Genomic DNA, 20,523 nt, shown 5'->3' with positions numbered 1-20,523 from the left:
AAGAACTGGGAACAGAGTCTCTTTCAACTTCCGCCTCCCACCCCTAGCCCCCTTTCCCCTTATAGACATCCCACAATTACCAGCACAGGAACAGGCCCTGATGGCTACAGCAATAGGGCCCTTTGCACATGGCCAGGAACAACTGAAGCTACTGCAGGTCCAAAGGTTCTGGTACTTCAAACGTTGGTGGACTAAAAAATACTTTAGGTCATATAAAATAAATTTGTGATACAAGATGTCTTCTGAAGTTTTTCCAATTCGTTCTATATATGTCCCAATAGCAAACGAAAATATTCCATTAGATGGTAGTTTATGTTTCTTGTGATCAAGAGCAAGTGATTTCTTTCCACTTTTCTCTGGATGTCAATAATCCAGAGGGGAACATTATAGGACTGGAACATGAGGCTTGGCTGCAATCAGTAGGAGCTACAGGTATTATAGAGAAATGTTTTCATAGATAACAATCTGGTACATTTGAAGCTGAGATGCACAAATTCCTTAATCTATTTTTTTTTCTTTTCCTTTTCAATAAGACATTTGTGCGGAGTGGGAAGTTCATTTCTGTTTGGTTGCTTATCTTTTCTGATCGCAGATTCCAGACCGCCAAAGAAAATACACAGGGACTAAAAGACATAGTAGCCACATACTAAGCCTGGAAATGGGAACAGAATGAACGCCCGGGAAAGCTGTCCTTGTGGAGAGTCAAGCATAAAATGTTCAGTGAAAAAAAACCCCCAAAACAAAGGGCAAAACAAGTACGGGCACATCCAAACTCACACACAGTCATCGCTGTTTGCCATCACAGAGTCACTATTGGGCACTTCACACTTCTCCAGCCCCAGAAGAAGAAGGAACAGGTCTCCCATTAATAAGAAACAGATGTGATGATCATTTTCTATTGAAAAGCAACTGCAGCAGTACTGCAGACCATCTTTAATTGTATTAAGTTCCAATACATGGTGTAAAAAAAAAACAACAACAACAACAACAGATAAACTGCTTTTGTTTAAATGTGTTTACCAAAACAATTATAGCTCCCTTAGCTGAGCCCCACCTGATTGGCAGCTGCTAATGTTCTGCAAATTGGCACCAGTTGTCTCTGCCTCTTTTTATCTTCTCTCTTTCTCTCTCCATCCAGCTCTCTGTTTTCTCTCTTTTTTTTTTTTTCTCTTTCTCCTTTATCTAATCAAAGCCCATAATTACAATTGGCATTTTGTTTCCTCGAATGGGCAATCACTGCTATCTTCTGCCGATAGAAACCTAGCTGCCTGTCAACCTGATGCCTGAGTGACAGCTTAAAGGCCAGAGCCCTCGCCAGCCCTGCAAAGGTGTGAGTGAATTCTCCGGCCCTTTAGCAAAATAAACTTCACACTCAGATGCAAGTTCCAAAAAAGAGAAGACACGTGACTTATTTCCCATGTAGTTCCTTTAGAAAGGGGGAAAAAAATTACTTTCCAGCGTCACCCTTTGTATTAGTTTTGCTTTAAAGCATCTTTAAAGGTTGGGGCTTATAAAGTCAAAGTCAGATTATGTCCAGATAACAGGCTGCCTCAGTACCTTGAAGCCCCCGAGGAAGGTCATACGCCTTCGCAGACCTTGGGGTTGCTATTTCATTTTTAAAACCCTTTTGCATTAAACTTAACAGTAATGCTGGAGCACTAGTTAGAACGGATGCCTATGGATTTTCATTAAATATTATTCCTCGTGGCACCTGGGTGCGTCCATTAAAAGGTGCATCGATTGCAGTAAGCTGGGTTTAGCAGTGTGGTTGCCATGTTAGTCCATTTGAATGCACAGGAATAAAAAAAAAATAGAAACAACCAAAAAAAACCCATATATAAGGTGATACCTTTTTATGAGACTAAATACATTTCTTAACTAGCGTTGGATAGCGAGTGCTCTCTTCCTTAGGTCAGAATTCTGAGGATGAGCGTACAAAGTCTCCAAAGCTATCAAGAAATGTATTAAATTAGTCCAATGAAAAGGTATCGTCTTCTATCTCTGTGGTTTTTATTTGTTAATCGTCCCTTCTATGGAATCTGGGTCACGCCTGGAACAAGGCTTGACAATCTATAAGCAGTGCAGTGCAATTTTAGATTCCTTCTCTTTTTCGTACAGAAATATCAGTCACTGACCACCGCCAGTACTCGGCTGACCGCTTGAACACGACTTGCTGAGAAGAGAGTTGGAAAAGCTGGGTGTTCTTTAAAAAAATTTAAAAAATCTGTCAAAAAAAAAAAAGGGGGAAGCCTGTTCTTAAAAAAAAAAAGTTTCTGCTATTTGTAACTTTTTTTTCTTCCTCTCTGAAGGAAAAAAAAAAACTTTGAGAAAAAAGCAAAGGTAAAAGCACTGCTGAGAAATGCTGTCTGTGGCCCTGGCCGTTCTCCCATCCACACTGTTCTCTGGCCCTTAGAGCAGAGCAAAGCAGAAAAAAAAAACCTCACACCTCCCAAATCAAGCTTGGAAGAAGCTGCATTTGAAGCAGATTGAGTTTGGCAAAACGCACGACTTCCCCCCAAATTCACTGGAAATTCATGTCACATCCCCTCCCCCACCATCATCGCAGCAAAATCTGAGGACATACCAAGTGGGGAGAGGGGAGAATCCAAAGTGGATTTTGAGAGGATCTATGGCAGATTTTGCCAACAACTTGTCTACCTCTTTAAAAGAAACACATAAATTCATCAAATTAGTTTGTAAACTTACTTTGAAGAGTTCACTCAGCCATACTGGAGGAGAAAAACCTGAGATTGTGGTGTGTGCCAGATTATTTCTGATAGCTGTTTTATACACTTGCTTTTAAAACCATTTGCCATCACTGGTCTGTAAGGTTGTGCTCCCCCACAAACTCAATTTGAGATTATTTCGAAAGAGGCTGGGATTTGTTGAATGTCTACTTTAAAATACATAATGTCTTTGAACCAATAACTTTCCAGTGTTTACAGCTCTTTAAGCACACTTCTTTTTTCACCATGTTCATCAAGCGTGGCTGGGGCAGCGGTTAGAATAATAGATTAGGAGCTGAAAGACCCGCGTTCCGATCCTACTTCTGCGACTGACACACATTGTGACCTTCAGCGGATCACTCTATTTCCTTAAGCTCTCAGGGGCTGGGACTTGCTGCACCTGTATGTAATTCGCTGGAAAGCACTCTGGTAAGGAAAGGCACAACAGCCCTCCAATTCACCTCCATCTCTACAAGTGGGCAAACAGGATAAGCACTCTCGAATGTTTTGGACATGAATTTCTCCTCAGAAAAAAAAAAGCAAAAAGGGCATATTGATGTCTCTGCATAGATTCTCTCCTGGACTAGTTATTCAAAAGCATTTTTAATAGTGCTGTTGCTTTAACAGTTGAATTCAGCCCACCTTTTACTCGCCCTTTTCAAGTCCTTTGCCTTGTACCCTCCAAGTGCCACATACCCCGGCTATGCATGAATTCCCCATGTGGTGGAATGAGACCCTTAAACTTATGTGGCACACATTGGCCGTGGGTAGGAGTGGAACCCTTGAAGCGCCATCCTATGTGGTCTTAGCTCTGTTCTCTGGTATCCTCATGTAAGGCCACGTGCCACGGCCCCCTTCGGCAGCTGACAGACCTACAGTCAGCTGCCTCTCTGTCCCCCAATGCCACTCAACCCGGTCAGCAAGTTTTTTTTTCCATCCAATCAGCCTCAGCTGTCGTCCCCCCCACATCTCGGCCCTCACGGCAGCATCCTTTTCCCTTTGATGATGTACATTGCTTTTTTTCTGACCGATTTCATCCCTCTAACGGTTTTCGTTTCCCCCTTATCATCGTCTCACACATGCTTGCGCAAGGGAGGGCAGATGCAGGGATCTCTGTAGTACATGATTGAAGTCTATCCGGTCCCTTCATGCTGTTACCCAGCTCGAGGGGCCAGCAAATGGGTCAAATCACTCAACATTCCCATGGCAGCAGTCAACAGTCCAATAACAAGTCAAGTAACTGTGGTGGTGGTGGTGGTGGAACGCTCTGGTATAGCTGTGGTGCCCAACACTACTAAAGCAAGCCTTCTGGCTAGCAGGCTGCCTCATGTGGAAGGTCCCCAGCTTGGTCTCCCAGCCAAGGTCTTCTGCTCCATGGGTTGGCAGAGTCCGGGGAGGCTGCAGAGGCAGCGTTCACAGTCGCCGAGGGGAGGAAGTCATGGCCATTGAACAGACCAGGTCTGTATGGGGAGGGGGAAGAGAAAGGGATTCAAAAACAAGAGTAAAGGCCTTGGCTTAGTTGAAAATGAAGGGATCATGGTGCCAGACCCTATCTCTAGTTTCGATTGAGTTGGAAGTAAAAAAAGAACAGGTGGTAACTGCTAGATTAAAAAAAAAAAAAAAAAGCCTGCTACAATGTCTAGAGCCATACAGTATATAAACTGTAATCATCTCTCTCTGTTTTCACTCGGGCAATATATTATGATTAAAAGGTGGAGCGTTAGCACGCTTTGAAGCTTGCTGGTATGGTTTCAACGCAGGCAGACACCTGCAGGAAACACGTGCGGCACCTTGTACTATGTTATAAACCCTGACCAACATAAAATAAAATGGGAAAACTCAAAACAAGGACGTTTGGGGGATTTTAAACAGGGAGGCTGGGATGCCACAATCAAGATGCCCTTATATTGGTATTGGAGGCTGGGGACACACTGGTCTGTATATGGTTTTAATGGGTATTGTTAGGTTTTCATATGTTACCAACGACTGGATCATTGCGCGTCCTCAATAAAAATTTCAGATTGCAAAATAGAGGCATGTGGGGGTCAGTCTGTCAAAGTGCGTGAGCGCTAAGAAGGGTCAAATTTAGGTATAGGCAATATAGGCAAAAGAGCCTTGGGGACCGTCCACAAATGACGTCACACTGTTTTGGCAGGAAATTAAACCCCCACCCCACACCCCTCTCGTCACACCTCTTCACAAATGTCACAAACTTAGAACGCCCCCTTCAATTTAGCTGCAATGCTAAACTGCCAACAATTATGAGTCCGTGTTTTACTCGAGCAAAACAGCATTAGTACCGTACACAGTGTGGGCATGCATCACGCACTGCAGTCAGTTTGCATTATAATTAAAGCTGTTCAATGTTGTAAAATCAAATAACTAAGACACTGAACTGCCAGGGCGACAAAAAGTGATCTGCCATTGTGCAAACAAAGTCCACGTAGATCTAGACTGTCTTCATCTTGCCTCTCCACACTGTCTGCATGTGCAATGATCACCATCAGCTCACGTTGACGGGCAGCCACTCTCAGTGGTCTGACAATTTTGGTTGGAGCTGCCTGATGTTTGTGCCTTGCTGTGTGGCTTTGCAGCATCACCACAGAAGCAAAATATTGCTAGCATATAGTTTCCGTACAGGGATCCATAACAGCTTGGCTTGTTCTGTTTTCTTCATAGGAGGTAATTTAGCCCGGATTTTAAACGCCGTGCTCACGTAAAATTCCGGGCTTTACGCGCATAAAGCCTTGTATTCGCACAAGTGCCGGGCTTCTTCGAAGGGGCGGGCCGGGGGCGTGTTCTGGGCGGGCCGAGACAGCGCCACTGTTCGCTGTCACGAAGACTCGGCTGCTGTCGCGCGCGCAACTTCAGCTCGGGAGCTGAGGTAAGTTGTGAAACAAAGAAAAAAAAAAAGAAAAAGGTAGGGTTTACGGGGTGGGGAGGAGAGGAGAGGAGAGGGGGATGGGAGTTTAGGTAGGGGGGTAGAGAAGTTCCCTCTTAGTCCGCTCCTTAATTGGAACGAACTGGGAGGGAACTGGGGAAGGCCGGAATGCGTTGCTGCGCGGAAACTGCAGAAGTCCTCTCCCTCTTGCACGCGCCGCCCACACGTGTGTGTGCCGGGAAGCACACGGACACACACACATACTTTATAAAATCTATCCCTTTGTGTTTTAGGGCCTGGTGTGATGTTTGCAGTTTTGCCTTTTCATAGATAGGGTTGTCACTGTTTAGGTGCCTGCAGTTAGTGCGGTTTTGGTCTGGGAGGTTTACTGTATTGTAATGGTAATTCCATTCATTCATGGCTTTCTGAGGGTCAGGCCCACACCCAACACAAATTACAATTCGCCTAAGGCGATATGGGTTCCAAGTGTCTTTTCTGAGCTAGAATAGGGGTGACTAAACTTTTTGAGCTGCGGCCCCTCTTCTATTCGTGCAATTGGTTGGAGGTCCCCCAAAATTGGTGGAGGGGAGGAAGGGTGGTGCACAAATGCATTGGCCCCTGGGCACCAGAGTTCCTCGCTACGCCACTGCTGCCGAGATAGCAAAGTAATCTTAAGGATTTGACTTTGTGATGTCAGAATATGTTCAATCCCCCCTACCCACTCATCACAAAAATGGTAAAACCCTCCCCCATCAGAGCAATTTGTGGATCAAATTCTGAAGGTGCCCACAAACTGGGACTACCCTTGCTGCTCTTTGCTTTCTAGGAGGAGGGAAAGTGGGAATCACTTGCCCTAAGTCGTCTGTCTATGGGTGCCATCATCTTAAATTCAGTCTTGGCACTAATGCAAGCAATAACAAGCTACAAACATCCCTAATGGACGTCACAGCGATGTTAATATATTTTTCTTCTCATTAATATAGTTTAATGAGTTACCTATTTAAATGAATGGATAAAATGCAAAAATATATTAAAAGGTTAATTTAAATCTAGTGCAGTTTGCGTTAGCATTACTTTTAGCGCACAATTTGGTAAAGATTTTACACTCAATGGTGAATCATGCATTGGCCGCTCTAACATGCATGTTCAAATCATGTAGTAACACACTTCTTTTAATGCGCTTTGATAGACCCCCTTGGTTGGAGACAGTACAAAAAATAAAAAATAGGAAGTGAAAGTTTGGATTAAAAAAGAGGGCGTCTCCCTCCTAAAGGGGAAAGTTGAGAAGTCTGACTTTAGCTTTTGAAAGCACTACTATTTTGTGCAAGAAGTTCTGAAATGGCATGACACATACTGAGCATTGCATAACCTTTGCCTCCCCTACTGCAGCAACAACCAAATCTGATAGAAACGTGCAATATACCATTTTAATCAGCGTTCAAAATGGAATTGAACAACATAAAAATTAATAGTTGGTGTGCCCACCATTAGCTTGCAAAACCATTAGCTTGTGCCCACCATTAGCTTTCAAAACAGCTTTTGAAATAAATTAGTATTATTTTCCAAACTTAATAAGACCAATTCCAAATTTCAACGCAAAGTTTTGATGTAATAATGTCCCTGACCACTTTCCTTCAATATTAAACTCTCCACCTGTATTTTCAGCAGTGTTCAGGTCTGGAGAATTCCCTGGCCCGATGTCGTTACCCCCAAAATCAATGCCATTTTCTTTAAGCAGCTGTTGCATGGCATTGGCTCGCATGCAAGACACCTTATCATGCATGCGAGCCAATGCCATGCGACAGCTGCTTAAAGTAGCCAATGCCTACTACCAAAACGTTTTCTGGATCACTCAAAAAATGGGATAACATTTTTGGCTAAAAGCATATTCTGAAAATAGGTGCTGTTAGTTTTGTCACCCGCGGGAATGTCCTGTTAGTGGCTTCACTCATCCTAATCCTGCTACTGCAATCCTCGCAGCAGGAAATGCCCCCAGTGCTCAGCCTCACCACTCCTGCCAGCATGTCTCTATGTGTGCATGTGTCTGGGCTGCACTTAAAGGTCCCGCCACAGGAAAGGCGCGGTGCCCTCAGCTGACGTCATCCCCAGCTGCCCTTCGCAAGGTCTTCGCAAGGTCTCTTGTTTGGCAGTTCCTGGTCTTCTGTGGTCCTTGTTCTGTTCCAGGTCTCCTGTGGTCTTGTTTATCCTGGGTCTGTCTTTGCTGGATTAAGTCTTCGGTGTCTTCTTGGTTTTAGAGTCTTGTTCTAAGCTCCAGAGTCGCTGAGTTCCTTGTTCTAGAGTCCTGTTCCTGGTCTTGGGAGAGCTTCTTCGAGCCTGCGGTCCATCCTGGTCTTCAGTGTCCACCTGGTCCTTGTCTTCAGTCTTCGTCTGGCTCCTTGTTCTTGTCTGGATCCCTTTCTTCAGTCTTTGCCTGATTCCTTGCGTCTTCACCTAGACCTCCAGGCTGCTATGGTCTTCAGCCTTGATCCTGGTCCCACATCTCCAGCTCGGCTCCATTTCAGTCTTCAGTACCAGCTTGGTGCAACTGCAGTCTTGGTTCCGGTCTTCAGTGGATCCTTGTCATCACCTAGCCCATACCTGAATATGCTTACCCACCAGTGATGTGGACTACGGCCAGCCCCAGGTTGGGTAGGTTGCGTCAATGCACAGGGGCTCACACATAACTGTGATTCGAATGGGCCTTCGGAGTAGTTGGAGGGCAACTCCCAGAGACCAGCCCTGGCTGTTGGTTCTCTGACAGGTGCCATCCCTAGATTCTCCATGTTCTTTGATTATCCACAATATTTTCTTCGCTGTGAACATGACAAAAAAACCAATGCAAGCAGGATTTCTGACAATTTGGTAATAATGTTCCTCAACACTAATTTCATTCAAAGTTTTTGACCAAACTCGATCATTTTGAAAATTTGGTTTTCGGATCGACCAAATGAAAAATTTGTCAGAAGGTGCTAAATGAAGGAAATCTTCTTTATCTCAATTTCATAACCAATTCGCCAGCCAGAGCCTGTCTTGGATATGGGCTTCGGTTTTCAATGGTTATGAAATAACATGAAATGCCTGGATACCCGTCCTGACTCAATAATGATAAACTGTTCCTCTATCAACTTTTTTCCTCCTCTCATCCAAAATCATTTGTGCCACCTGGTAACAGCTTTTTTTTCTACTTACTGCTGGAATTTTCAATAATCTTTCAGCTTTCTTGAGACAATTTTAGCAGTTGACCAACCCCAAATTCTGTAAAACACTCTTCAGCTGTCTTGCCCTATGTTCTCTGAACCCAGCTTTCGGGTCAATCTAATTTTTTGGCAAGCCGCTTTTTCATAATAAAAGTTGCTCCAGCATCATGCGCTTCATGAAATGCAGTACACTTTATGCACACTGAACAAAATATCTTAGATTTAAAAGATCGTAAACTAATCTGTCTTAAACAAGGTAGGTTATTGTTTGCGGGGAGCATCCGTTTTGTGGTGGCAGCAGCAGTGCAGCCAGAGATGCCGCACGGCTTCGTACTGAATGGGGAAGGCCATCATTGCTGTGCCGCTCCTCTCATAAAAATGGATATACCCAGCGGCAGTAGAAAGCCTTCCCCCAGGCAAGCTAGCTCAATACTACTGATCGTTCGGCCAGGCGACTATCTTCACCTGGCTGGAAAAGCTTGATTTTTGAGTATGGAGTTCCTCTTTACGAGAGTCATTTTCAAAGAAATGTAAATACATAAAACCCAGGATGTGTCATACAGGAAGAACTGACACACATAAGCAGTGTTTAGGTCGTGTGTAGAGGAGGAGAGAGAGGCATCAAATTTAACCCCAAGGTTACGGGCTGAGAAAACTGGGAAGATGAGACTGCCATCCATAGAGACGGAAAAAGAAGAAATAGGGGGAAGTGGGTTTTAGGGGGAAGACAAGGAGTTTCAACTTGACCATGCTAAGTTTAAGGTGGCAGCAAGACATCCAGGTGGCAATGTGAGACAAGCAGGTTGAAATGTGGGTCTGGATCTGTGGTGAAATACCTGGCATATTGCCTGATTCACTAAGTCTTTTCTCCCATTCTGTGTCTTTGGGAAAATACCTTGATGAATCAGAGCCATAGAGAGAGGTAAATCTGGGAGTTACCAGCATAAAAGTGATACTGAAAGCCATGGGAGGAGATCAGAGAGCCAATGGAAAAAGTGTAGATAGAAGAGAGAAGAGGGCCCAGGACAGAACCTCGAGGCACACCGACCAATAGCAGAATAGTAATGGAGGAGGAACCACAAAAGGATTCAGTAAAAGTACAACGGAGAGGTAAAAAAAAAAAACAGGATAGAGCAGAGTCCCAAAATCCAATCAAATAAACATGTCAAGGAGTAGGTGGTGATCAACGAGGTCAAAAGTAGGTGATAGATCAAGGAGGATGCGGATCAAGTTAAAGCCCTTGGACTTGGAGATTTTGGCACAAACAGTTTCAGTAGAATATAGAGGGCAAAAGCCAGACTGGAGGGGATTCAAAATGGCTTGAGATGAAAGAAAGTCAAGACAGTGGAGTTGAACAGCACATTTAAGCAATTTGAATGCAAAAGGGAGGAGGGAGATAGGATGATAATAGGCTGGGCAGGGAGAGTCCAGTAAGCTTTTTTTGAGAAGAAGCATGAACACAGCATGTTTGAAGGAAGGGGGATCAGTCACTGTGGCAAGTGATCGACTGACAATGTGTCAGATGGAAGGGATGACTGCAGGGAAGATAGAGCTGAAGAGTCGGGCGGGAATGGAGTCAGAGGAACAAGTAGTAAGTTTGGAAAAGGAGAGAAGATGGCTGGTTTTGTCCTCTGTGATTTCAGAAAAGAAGGAAAACGTTTCGGGGCCAAAGGAAGAGGAGGTGAATGACAATCACTACAAAGCGGCTTTCCAGGAGGTGAAGATGGAGCGGGTCATGATTTACATCCATACTGGTTCCACGTACACTGGTGAATTTTCAAAGTAAATTTTTGGCGCAGGTTTTAGCCTATGCGGGCTGTTTGAAAATTATCCTCTAAGTGACTGAGAAATGATAGATTAGTAATATCTTCATTCCTGCAGAATGTGGTTAATATTGCTTGCTGTTTGTGTGTGTAACCTCCCCTTCTTGGTTTAAGAGGGCCACACTCCCTGTCCTGGACTTATCATTCTTCTTACAACTTCTCTGCAGTAGTTGACACCTGGGAAAGCCGGGGTCCAACCGGCAGAAAGGAGAACTAGTCTCCGTAGCCATAGGCTCTTGGGGATTGGAACCCCTTCGCAGTGTCTCTCAGCTGCTCTTCGATTAGTACTCAATAAAATATTTAAAAAGCGCAGGCACATCAAATAAGACGCAATAATTAAACTAATGAGGATAAAAGAAATTCATCGCTTTCCGTACCTTGGAACTTTTGATTTCCAGTAATCCGGAGATTGTTGTGGATTAATGAGAGGAGGGGAGCCGCACACAAAAGTTTGTCCTCATTCTCTTATATATACACACACACTAACAAATGTGCATTCTCCTTCAAACTCAAACACACACACACACACATACACGCATTCTCTCACATGCTCCACATGCTCACACATTCACTTTTATTTATTTATTTTATTTATTTACAGGACTTTTTTATACCACAATCTTACCACACGTGCTGAAAGAGGTTTACAACATCTGTCATGCATACATAAATAACTGTCATAACATCTTAAAAAGCAGGATCATTAAAAACATCCTATAAAAACATTTCCTAACTTTTCCTAAAACACTTGCAGACTGTTATTAAAGGTATTTCTGAAGGAAGCTTATTCCATAAAACAGGAGCTATCTGTGAGCAGGCACAATTCAAAGTTACTTTAAGCCTTGTATCTTTTGCACCTGGAATCATTAACAGCTGTTGATTTCCTGAGCATAAACTTCATCGAGGGCAGTATTTTTGCGCTGCATCTAATAAATAGGATGTACCAGCGTCAAAATTTTAAATTGAACTTGGGATTCATCTGAGAGCCAATGAAGCTCTTTCAGCACTGGGGTTCTGCAGCGTTCATGACTAACTGTAGTGCTTGGGAAGGCCCACGTGCAGCCCGATCAAGGGTTCCTCCCTCTCTAACACCCAAGCTGCAGCAGCCTCCACCTCTCTCCCCATTTCCTTCCCTCTCACTTAATCCCCTTCTCTCTTCTTGCCTCCCCTAACCCCTCCTCCCTCACACACCTCCTCCTCCCCTTTTCCCCCTTGCTTTCTCTCCCCTCGCTTCCCTCATACCTCCTCCCTTCTCCCCCCTCAACCTCCTCCCTTTCCCTACTCTTCTTCCCTCTTCCCTCCCCCTCCCCCTCCCACACCTTCTCCCTTTTCCTCCCTTCCTTCTCCTCACACACATCCTCCCTTGCCCTCTCCTCCCTCACACCTCCTCCTTCCTTTCCCCCTTCTCCTCCCTCTCCTCTCCTCATTTACAGCTCCTCCCTCCCCTCTCTTCACTCATACCTCCTGTCTCCTCTACTCCTATCCTCACTCACACTTCCTGCCTCACCCGCTCCTCTCCTCACTCATACCTCCTCCCTTCCCCTTCCTTTCTCTCTCCTCTCTTCCCTCTCACTTCCAACTCAACTCCTTTCTCCTCCTGCTCACTCACCCCCTCCCTTCTCCTCCCTTCCCCTTCCCTTCTTAGTGAGGAGAGAAAGGAAGGGGAGCAGAGCCGTGTGAAGTGGAGGGGAGAGGAGGGTGGATGAGAACTTCCCTTTCAGTCAGCTCAGCCCCCCCCCCCTCTCCTTTCACTCACTTTCTATACCCAAAAGTGTGCCGCTGCCGCCTTTCTTCCCTTCTGCTCGAGGAGGGTGGGAACCCCACAGGCACGCACAATGCTGCCCCCGAGGCCCTTTATTTCCTGCCCGCGGGAGGCGGGAACCCCATGGGCCCGTCACTAAAACCGCACCGCCGCGTTTCTTCGTTTCCTGCCCCGGCGCTGCTCTTGTCTTTGCAGGCCCGGTGAGGTGGCCACGGCAGGGCTGTTTTGCAGGGGCACTTTTTGCCCCTCCAAACCTCTGCCGCCTCACTCTGCCTCTGTGAGTGGGGCTCAAACCAAAAATGTTTACGACAATGTAAAATACGGAATCCGTGCAAGAACGGCAAAACGCATCCTCAGAAAGAAAAGAATGATACCTCCCAGAATCCCAGTCTCTTTATCCATCTCCAAACTTGAGTGAATGCCCTTTTCCCAGTGGTTGAAAAAGGGAAAAATAGCACTTGGAAAGCTGAGGCAGGAAGGTGAAGGTCCAGAACAATTCCTCCCCTCAGAATTGGAAAAATGAACTCTCCCCTAACAACAATTCCCTTCTCTTCAGAGCACTGCCAGCTCCCTTGACTGGTAAACAGGCAGGCAGCCTCAATCCTACGCCTTCCAAGAAGGTTGGGCAGGTGAAGGAAAACAAACCCACTTTCGGTGAGACAAAAGAACCTCCCTTCTCTGCTTCTCACCTCGCAGGGGAAAACTCCTCTTGGTCCGTGAGGGCAAAAAAAGATAGGATCTCTCCCTGCTATCCCTTTTTGCAGCTGTGGGGCCTACTGGGATCTCCAGCTTCTACAACTCGAAGACTACAGCCAAACACAATTGGCACGTACTGGACGCTATTTATAAAGGAGGGTTTGATCGATCTAAAATGGGGGGAGAATCTAAAAATGCAGAAATCTCCCAGCAGATTAAAACAGGACAAATGTTAGGCACGGGAGCCAAGCAGCGTTACATGTGCTTTAAATGTGGCCTGCTGTACAGTCACTTCTATTCTCTCATTAAGAAATGGCCTACATACATATTGTTGATTTACAAAATATGGATTAATTCAGGCTAGAGGATGGGAATGAAAAAAATGGGGTAACCTATGTTAACTTTAACTGTAACACTTCTGCATGGGGGTAACCTGCACGGAGCAGCAGTCACTACCACTTTTAACAGAAGGCATGGGGATAACCTGCACGGAGCAGCAGTCACTACCCTTAACAGAAACTATGGGGGTAACTTGAATGGAATGGCAGTCAATACCCTTAACAGAAACTATGGGGGTAACCTGCATGGAGCGGCAGTCACTATCCTTAACAGAAGGCATGGGGGTAACCTGAATGGAGCAGCAGTCACTATCCTTAACAGAAGGCATGGGGGTAACCTGAATGGAGCAGCAATCACTACCCTTACCAATATTCATGGTTACCTGCATGGAGCAGCAGTCACTACCACCTTTAAGAAAAGGCACAGGGTTAACCTGCCCAGAGCGGTAGTTAGTACCCTTAACAGAAGGCACGGGGTAACCTGCATAGAACAGCATTTACCACCTTTATCAGAATGCATGGGGGTAACCTGCACAGAGCGGCAGTTACTAACCTTAACGGAAGACACAGGGTAATCTGCATGAAACAACATTTACTACCCTTAACAGAAGGCACGGGGTAACCTGCATAGAACAGCATTTACCACCTTTATCAGAATGCATGGGGGTAACCTGCACAGAGTGGCAGTTACTAACCTTAACAGAAGACACAGGGTAACCTGCATGAAACAATATTTACTACCCTTAACAGAAGGCACAGGGTAACCTGCATGAAACAATATTTACTACCCTTAACAAAAGGCATGGGGGTAACCTGCACAGAGCGGCAGTTACTAACCTTAACAGAAGGCATAGGGTAACCTGCACAGAGCAGCAGTCACTACTACTTTTAAGAGAAGGCATGAGAGTAACTTGAACAGAGCGGCAATCACTACCAAAAGCAACTTGCTGGGCAAACTGGATGGACCGTTTGGTGTTTATCTGCTGTCATTTACTGTGTTACTATGTATTAATGTGGAACCAGGCCAAATGTAAGTGAATTGTCTCCATGGTGAGAAATTAGTAAACTCCAGGTTTTCTACTTTTGAAATAGACTGAGTTAAAACGATAAAGTGGCTAAAATAAAAATGAATCCGTGTGCTATAACTTGCCTTATTAAATATCTGATGACTGCGCAAGCTGTAGGAAGCAATGCTTACTCGGAGACTGAGCCAACAGCAGACACTATTTGGAAATGATTAACCTATATCCATACCTTAGGTCTGTCACATATGTATTAATAAAGCACACTTGCCTGATGCTTTGCAATCGATATAGTATTACAGCATGCAAGCCCATACATATTATTTCCCCAGTACTCATCGATGGGCCAAAGTATGAAGCCAGTAACCCAAAACAAGGTTTGCGTGCTGTGACCAACACATGCATTGCCTGCTTGTTAGAATGTGTATTGGCTTATCTGCTGTTATATTTTTAGGACAGGTCACTGTTTGTACCTGTAGGGAAGGGGGGAGGGTTGGAAGAGTGGAAGGTGTGCCTCTCTAACACCTTTCAGTTATTGATTGACCATGGTACGCTCTAGGCATTCAACGACTGCAAGCGGTGAGGCAAAACAGCAAAAGGGGAGACGGGATAAGGAGCTAGCAATCACACAGTCCCCTTCTGCTTCCAGAGTTGCATTCATAATCAGGAATTGCTCTGCCCATGTTCCTTCCACTCATATAGTAGGATTAGTGCTATAGACGACAAATGCTGGGCTAACACTACTACTATGTCATCGTAATGCACGGCAGCTAATGTAATCCTGCACAAGGGACAGTGTGCACAGAAAATTAACTCTACAGGTAAAGCGAATATTTAACACGAGCCATGCAAGTATGCAAGGTATAAGGGAGATTTCTACACCAAAGAACTTAAACTATAGTTGGAAAATGTAGTGAAACGTGACAATAGGACAGTTTATGGAACTGTGCTGGGAAACAGAAAAGAGTCGGCGAGAGTGGGGGAGGGGGAGGGGAGAGAGAGAGGGCATGCATTGAGATGGGGATATATTTGTGTATGGATGGGATATGCAGCCTAGAAGAGGTGCCGGAAAACAACTGCTGCTTTTTGAGGCATATTTCTTAAGTACAAAGTGCCTGTTGTCGACAGTCCGTCTGTCCATGTGCATTATTAGAATGGGAGAGGTAATGAAATTCGCCATGCTGTAGGTCCTCTAAAAGTTTTCAGGGAATTCCAAGTTTGGTTCAAATTGGTTCAATTTAGAGTCCAAATAAATCCAAAGTGTCCCTAGATGTTACAGATTTATTTACAAAATGTGCAAGCCGACGGCTGCATACAGTCTCACATGCATGTACACACCTATGCCCATGACTTTACATATCTCTCGACAGGGCTGATTAAATGCGTGCACACACACACAAACGCAAAACCCCAAAGTGATGGAAGATCAAAAGGTGAGACTTTGCTCAGTAGTGCAGAACGCCTCCTAAAAGCTGAGCTTTAGGTGAGCTTTATTGTGAAGGCTTATCATTTGGAAATGCATGATCCCTCTGACAGAACTGATCGGTTGCCTGGGGCATGCACGGCTATTGTAAGGGAACAGCACAGAGACAATTCTGTCTGTACCCACGAGATGGCATCAGCAATACTAACCAGGTAAATTGCTATGCAATGTGAAGCTGCTCTACCAGCGGGTGGATAGTACAATATTCATTTATTTATTTATATACGTTGTCTGCTAATCCACAGATCTCAGCGGATGTTACTCTGATAAACATCTGCACCTGTACAACACTCTGATATGTATTTTGTGTGGTTCCAATCCCCTCAGCTACTTCCTGCTTTATGTGGGTAAAATATTACCCTAAAGATGTACAAACACACAATCTGCCTATATACTAAACATCTAATACCTCCCAATGCTATATTTTAATGAAAAAATATTTTGTCTTTTGCTTTTATTTTTTTATAACTTTAAAAACTTATTTTTCAGTATATGTTTTTCAATTTATTCTTCTAATTCTGTGTATCAAACTATTTTCACTTTTTTAATATACAGAAAAACATCAAAATGATAGTGCCCTAGCCTCTTTAGCTTTAACTAAAAGCAATGGAAAAGGGGGAAAAAAAAACCTCAGACAGTGCACCTCCAGATAATGTATGAATCATAATGTCTTGTGGTGCTCAGCTGCTTTTTAGCTGCCATCACGAGAAAAAAAAAAAAAACACCTTTATAAAACATACTGAAAAACAAATTTTAAAAAGCTTAAAAAAATAAAAGACAAAAAAAGAAGAAATATTTTTTCAATAAAATATAGTATTGAGAGGATTTAGGTGTTTCATATATAGGTAGGTTCTGTGTAAGCAGGACATGTTTTTCTGTAGAAGAGAAAAGTGGTGCGGTCTCTTCATAAGAGCATCCCTTTGGGAGGTGGCCAGAATGGATAGTGCCTGTAAGGGTTGATTGCCATGTCTCAAGTTTCTAGAAAGGAGATTTTCAGTGGGAGTGCTCTCAGTTCTCTTCCGAGAGGCCCACAAAGAGCACAGGAGTAGCGGCAGGCCAAAAGGCAGGGGCTTGTAGGATCGTTCCTTATTTTTGGATGAAGCACATACCCCTGCAATGTACAATGCTGCCAACACAGAGCACAGGACCCCATAATCACCCACATGGAAAAAACGTTCAACATAAGGGGATCTTACTCCTTTAATCTAGTATATATTATTCAATGCAGGGGTAACCCCCTGGGCTGATAGCCCCAGATAAAGCCCCAGGAACCACCCCTCAAACACGGTCTGATAAGAGTTTAATTTTCCCAAGATGTTAATGTACCCGAGTATCCAAGATTCTCAGAGCGGGAGCAACCATGATCTTCAAGGCCTTACGCATTGCTTCAAGTCAAATCCCAGTTTAAAGTTCATTGCAAACAGCATTGATGAGCGTTCAGTTGTAAAGTACAGCAGAAAGCGCGCTGGAAGCAGTTGTGGTTTCCAACATACCTTTTACTTTTACTGATAAATCATGCAACCGATGGCAAACTTCTTTCCAGCTTTTGTTGTTACAAATTTAGGGCCTGATTTACTAAGGCTTTTCTCCCATGGGAAAAATGCTTAGTAAATCATGCCCTGAATTCTTCAATAAATTTGTGACCATTCTTCTTTCAATTAGTTTATATTAATGGGTCAATTAACTTCCAACTTCTCTTCATTTTTAATCAATTTTAGGACAGTTTGTAAGTTCCCTCCCAATTTTTAGTCAATCTGGTCATAGTCCATAAAGAAAATCCCAGTTTCTCCTACCTCTCCTGTAGTTCTTCTCGTTTCCTCTCTTTCTTCCTGCTTTAGTGCTATCTGATAGGTACCTTATTTACTCTTCTTCTCTTCTCACCTCTGTGAGATGATAGTGAATCCAGATGGATCCACCCCACCCGTGCTCTCAGATTGAGAGACACTGCTCCTCAGGACAGCATACACTGAGCCCCGGGGAGAATATTTAGGCATGTTAGGAAAACAAAAATCTGAAAAAAGTGAAACCATAATATGAGATGAGGAGGGTGGAAAGACACCTATCCTGGGAAACACCAAAATTACCAGGGTTCCAGACATGGCCCTCAAGGTTTTAGACCCAGTCCTTCGAAAAGTGAAAGTTCTCTGTCTCCATGCTGAACCCAGGTCTCAGTCCAAAAGACTCCAGAAGCCTTTCTCCGTGAAGGGTCAACTCAACAGTCCACACAGGAAAGTGGTGACTAGGAGCACACCATTCTCAATCTCCCATAGGAGGGTGCCACGAGTCTCACTAGCTATTCTGTTCCTTCCCACTATGGGTTGGAACATTCCTTCTAACAGGGATATAATGGGATCTCTACACAGGAAAGGTGAAGAAGCAGGCTACATTTGTGAGACAGGCCAAACATTAAAGACAAGAGTCAATTCACACAGACATAAAATCAAACACCACAGGGAATACCAGGCCAACAGCTCCATGGGGTGGGGGAAGGGGGAGGGAGCTCTGCATCAATAACCTTATGAACAGAATAATCAAAAGAACCTTTATTTTTTTAAATCCTGGAATACAAGACTTTTCAAGTAAAAATGATCAGACACTTTGGAACTGACAAAAAAAAAAAAGGCTTTACAGAAACCTAGGTTTAATGTGCCATAAAATTATACTACTTGTCGCCTTCTGATCACCCAACAAACGCCCCTCCACCCTATCACTGGAATGCTTTTCATGATTCACTTATGACAGTCACACTACTTTATATTTCTTGGTGTTATCATCTTTTGCTAATTTGAATTCTGACCTGAAGAAGGAAGTATTAGCTCTAGAAAGCTAGTCAAGAAATCTATTGTTAGTCTAATAAAAAGGCATCACCTTATATATTTCTTTTTATTTGTTAATCTTTTATTCTATATTTTTGGAGAGCTAAGGAGGGTAAAGCAAGTGTGAAGCTTTCTAATAGGTTGTGAACAGGAGAAGGCGTGATCACAGTACAGTGGAAGATAGCTCCTGCTCATAGGAATTTTCTTAGGGAAGGAGAAATTCTTATGTTGGAACTCAAGTAAGATCTTTAGGGAGAAGTTTTCAGGCTGACCTTGTGTTTTGGTGCCAGAAAGGTGCTACACAATGTAGCAGGGGAGCAGAGTTTGTACCCATCCGGTACTCAACCCAAGGAGAGGAGACTGCCCTGCTAAGAAGCTGTTCAGCCATTGGAATTCAGGTGCCAATAGATATCCCAGAATGCACAGGAAATCCTACCACCTGACATTAGGAAATCCTGCAGAAGAGAGGCAAGGGTTACCTGAGAGAGTGTGGCTTGTGACTGTATAAATGGAAGAAGCATGCAAAAATGTGCTCTTTGCCCTTTTGTCACCATGGAAGACATTTTATTTGAATACAGTTTATTGTTGGAACACCCTCCAGTCTGAACGATGATTTGCCCATGTCCAATCAGGAAAGCCTCCAAGGGTCTAGAGATGCATCTTCTCCCTTGCTCGGCAATAGACCTGTACTTGCATTATCTGCGTTCACCACCTTTACAATGAAGACATAGGAGAGGGGCTACACAAGATTTCCTACAGTTGGGGTGACAAAAATGAGCCGCCAAGCCATCTACTTCAGAAGTGGCCGCATGTACATTTCCTGAAATTGTAAATTGTAAAACAGTTTTGTGATTCCCTTTGGACAAAAACCTGTTATTTAAAAACTGAACTGAATACAACTGAATAGTTGTAGTTTAAAGAGAATTCTCTTACCCATTCCACTGCTTTTGGAGATCATCAGTGAAGAGAACAGGACATTCTGAGTCCAGGAGTAATATATGTTATTTGACTTAAGGAACAGCTGAGCTCCACAGAACAATACTCTTCCATGTATTGCAGCACATTCATGGATCCAGTCCTATACCTCTTGCTTCTGGAATGAGGACTGACTGGTACCTTCGCGCTTCACTAGTTTCTTCCACACTGAAGTTCTAATTTACAGCAATTTAATCTGCTGGAGTGGAGTCACAATATGAAAGAAAGGACAGGAATTTGAAAGCTATTTCTCCAACCTCCTTATACTGTAAGCATGGAATATGCTATAAAAGACACTGGACCAGGTTTAATTAGCAGGCAAAAGTAAGATAAGGTGCTAAAAACCTGTAAGTCAGCACTCGCTGGCTTACTTTCAAAATAGTGCACCTTACTCCAAAGGGTTTCAAATGTACTATTATGATGTATTATGATTGGTATTTATTGTGTTGTAAGAAGCTTTGAGTATTTTTTTAAGAAAGGTGTATAATAAGTCTAAAGATTAGAACAGATTTGATTTCTCATAGCTTCAGTAAGGTGGAAAAAATACACAGAAAAAAAATCATGTAATACCTGCTGCAGACACCAAGGTAGCCACTGCAAGGGAACATAGAAACATAGAAGTGACGGCAGAAGAAGACCATACAGCCCATCCAGTCTGCCCAGCAAGCTTTCACAGTTATTTTTCTCATACTTATCTGATACTCTGACGGCTGAGGTCAGGGCCCTTATTGGTAACTTTTTGGTTCTAAGTTTCCTTCCACCCCTGCCATTGATGTAGAAAGCATTGCTGGAGCTGCATAAAAG

Source organism: Rhinatrema bivittatum, chromosome 7, assembly GCF_901001135.1.
Source record: "Rhinatrema bivittatum chromosome 7, aRhiBiv1.1, whole genome shotgun sequence".
In the NCBI taxonomy this organism is placed as follows: Eukaryota; Metazoa; Chordata; class Amphibia; order Gymnophiona; family Rhinatrematidae; genus Rhinatrema; species Rhinatrema bivittatum.
Note: the sequence above shows the minus strand (reverse complement) of the source record.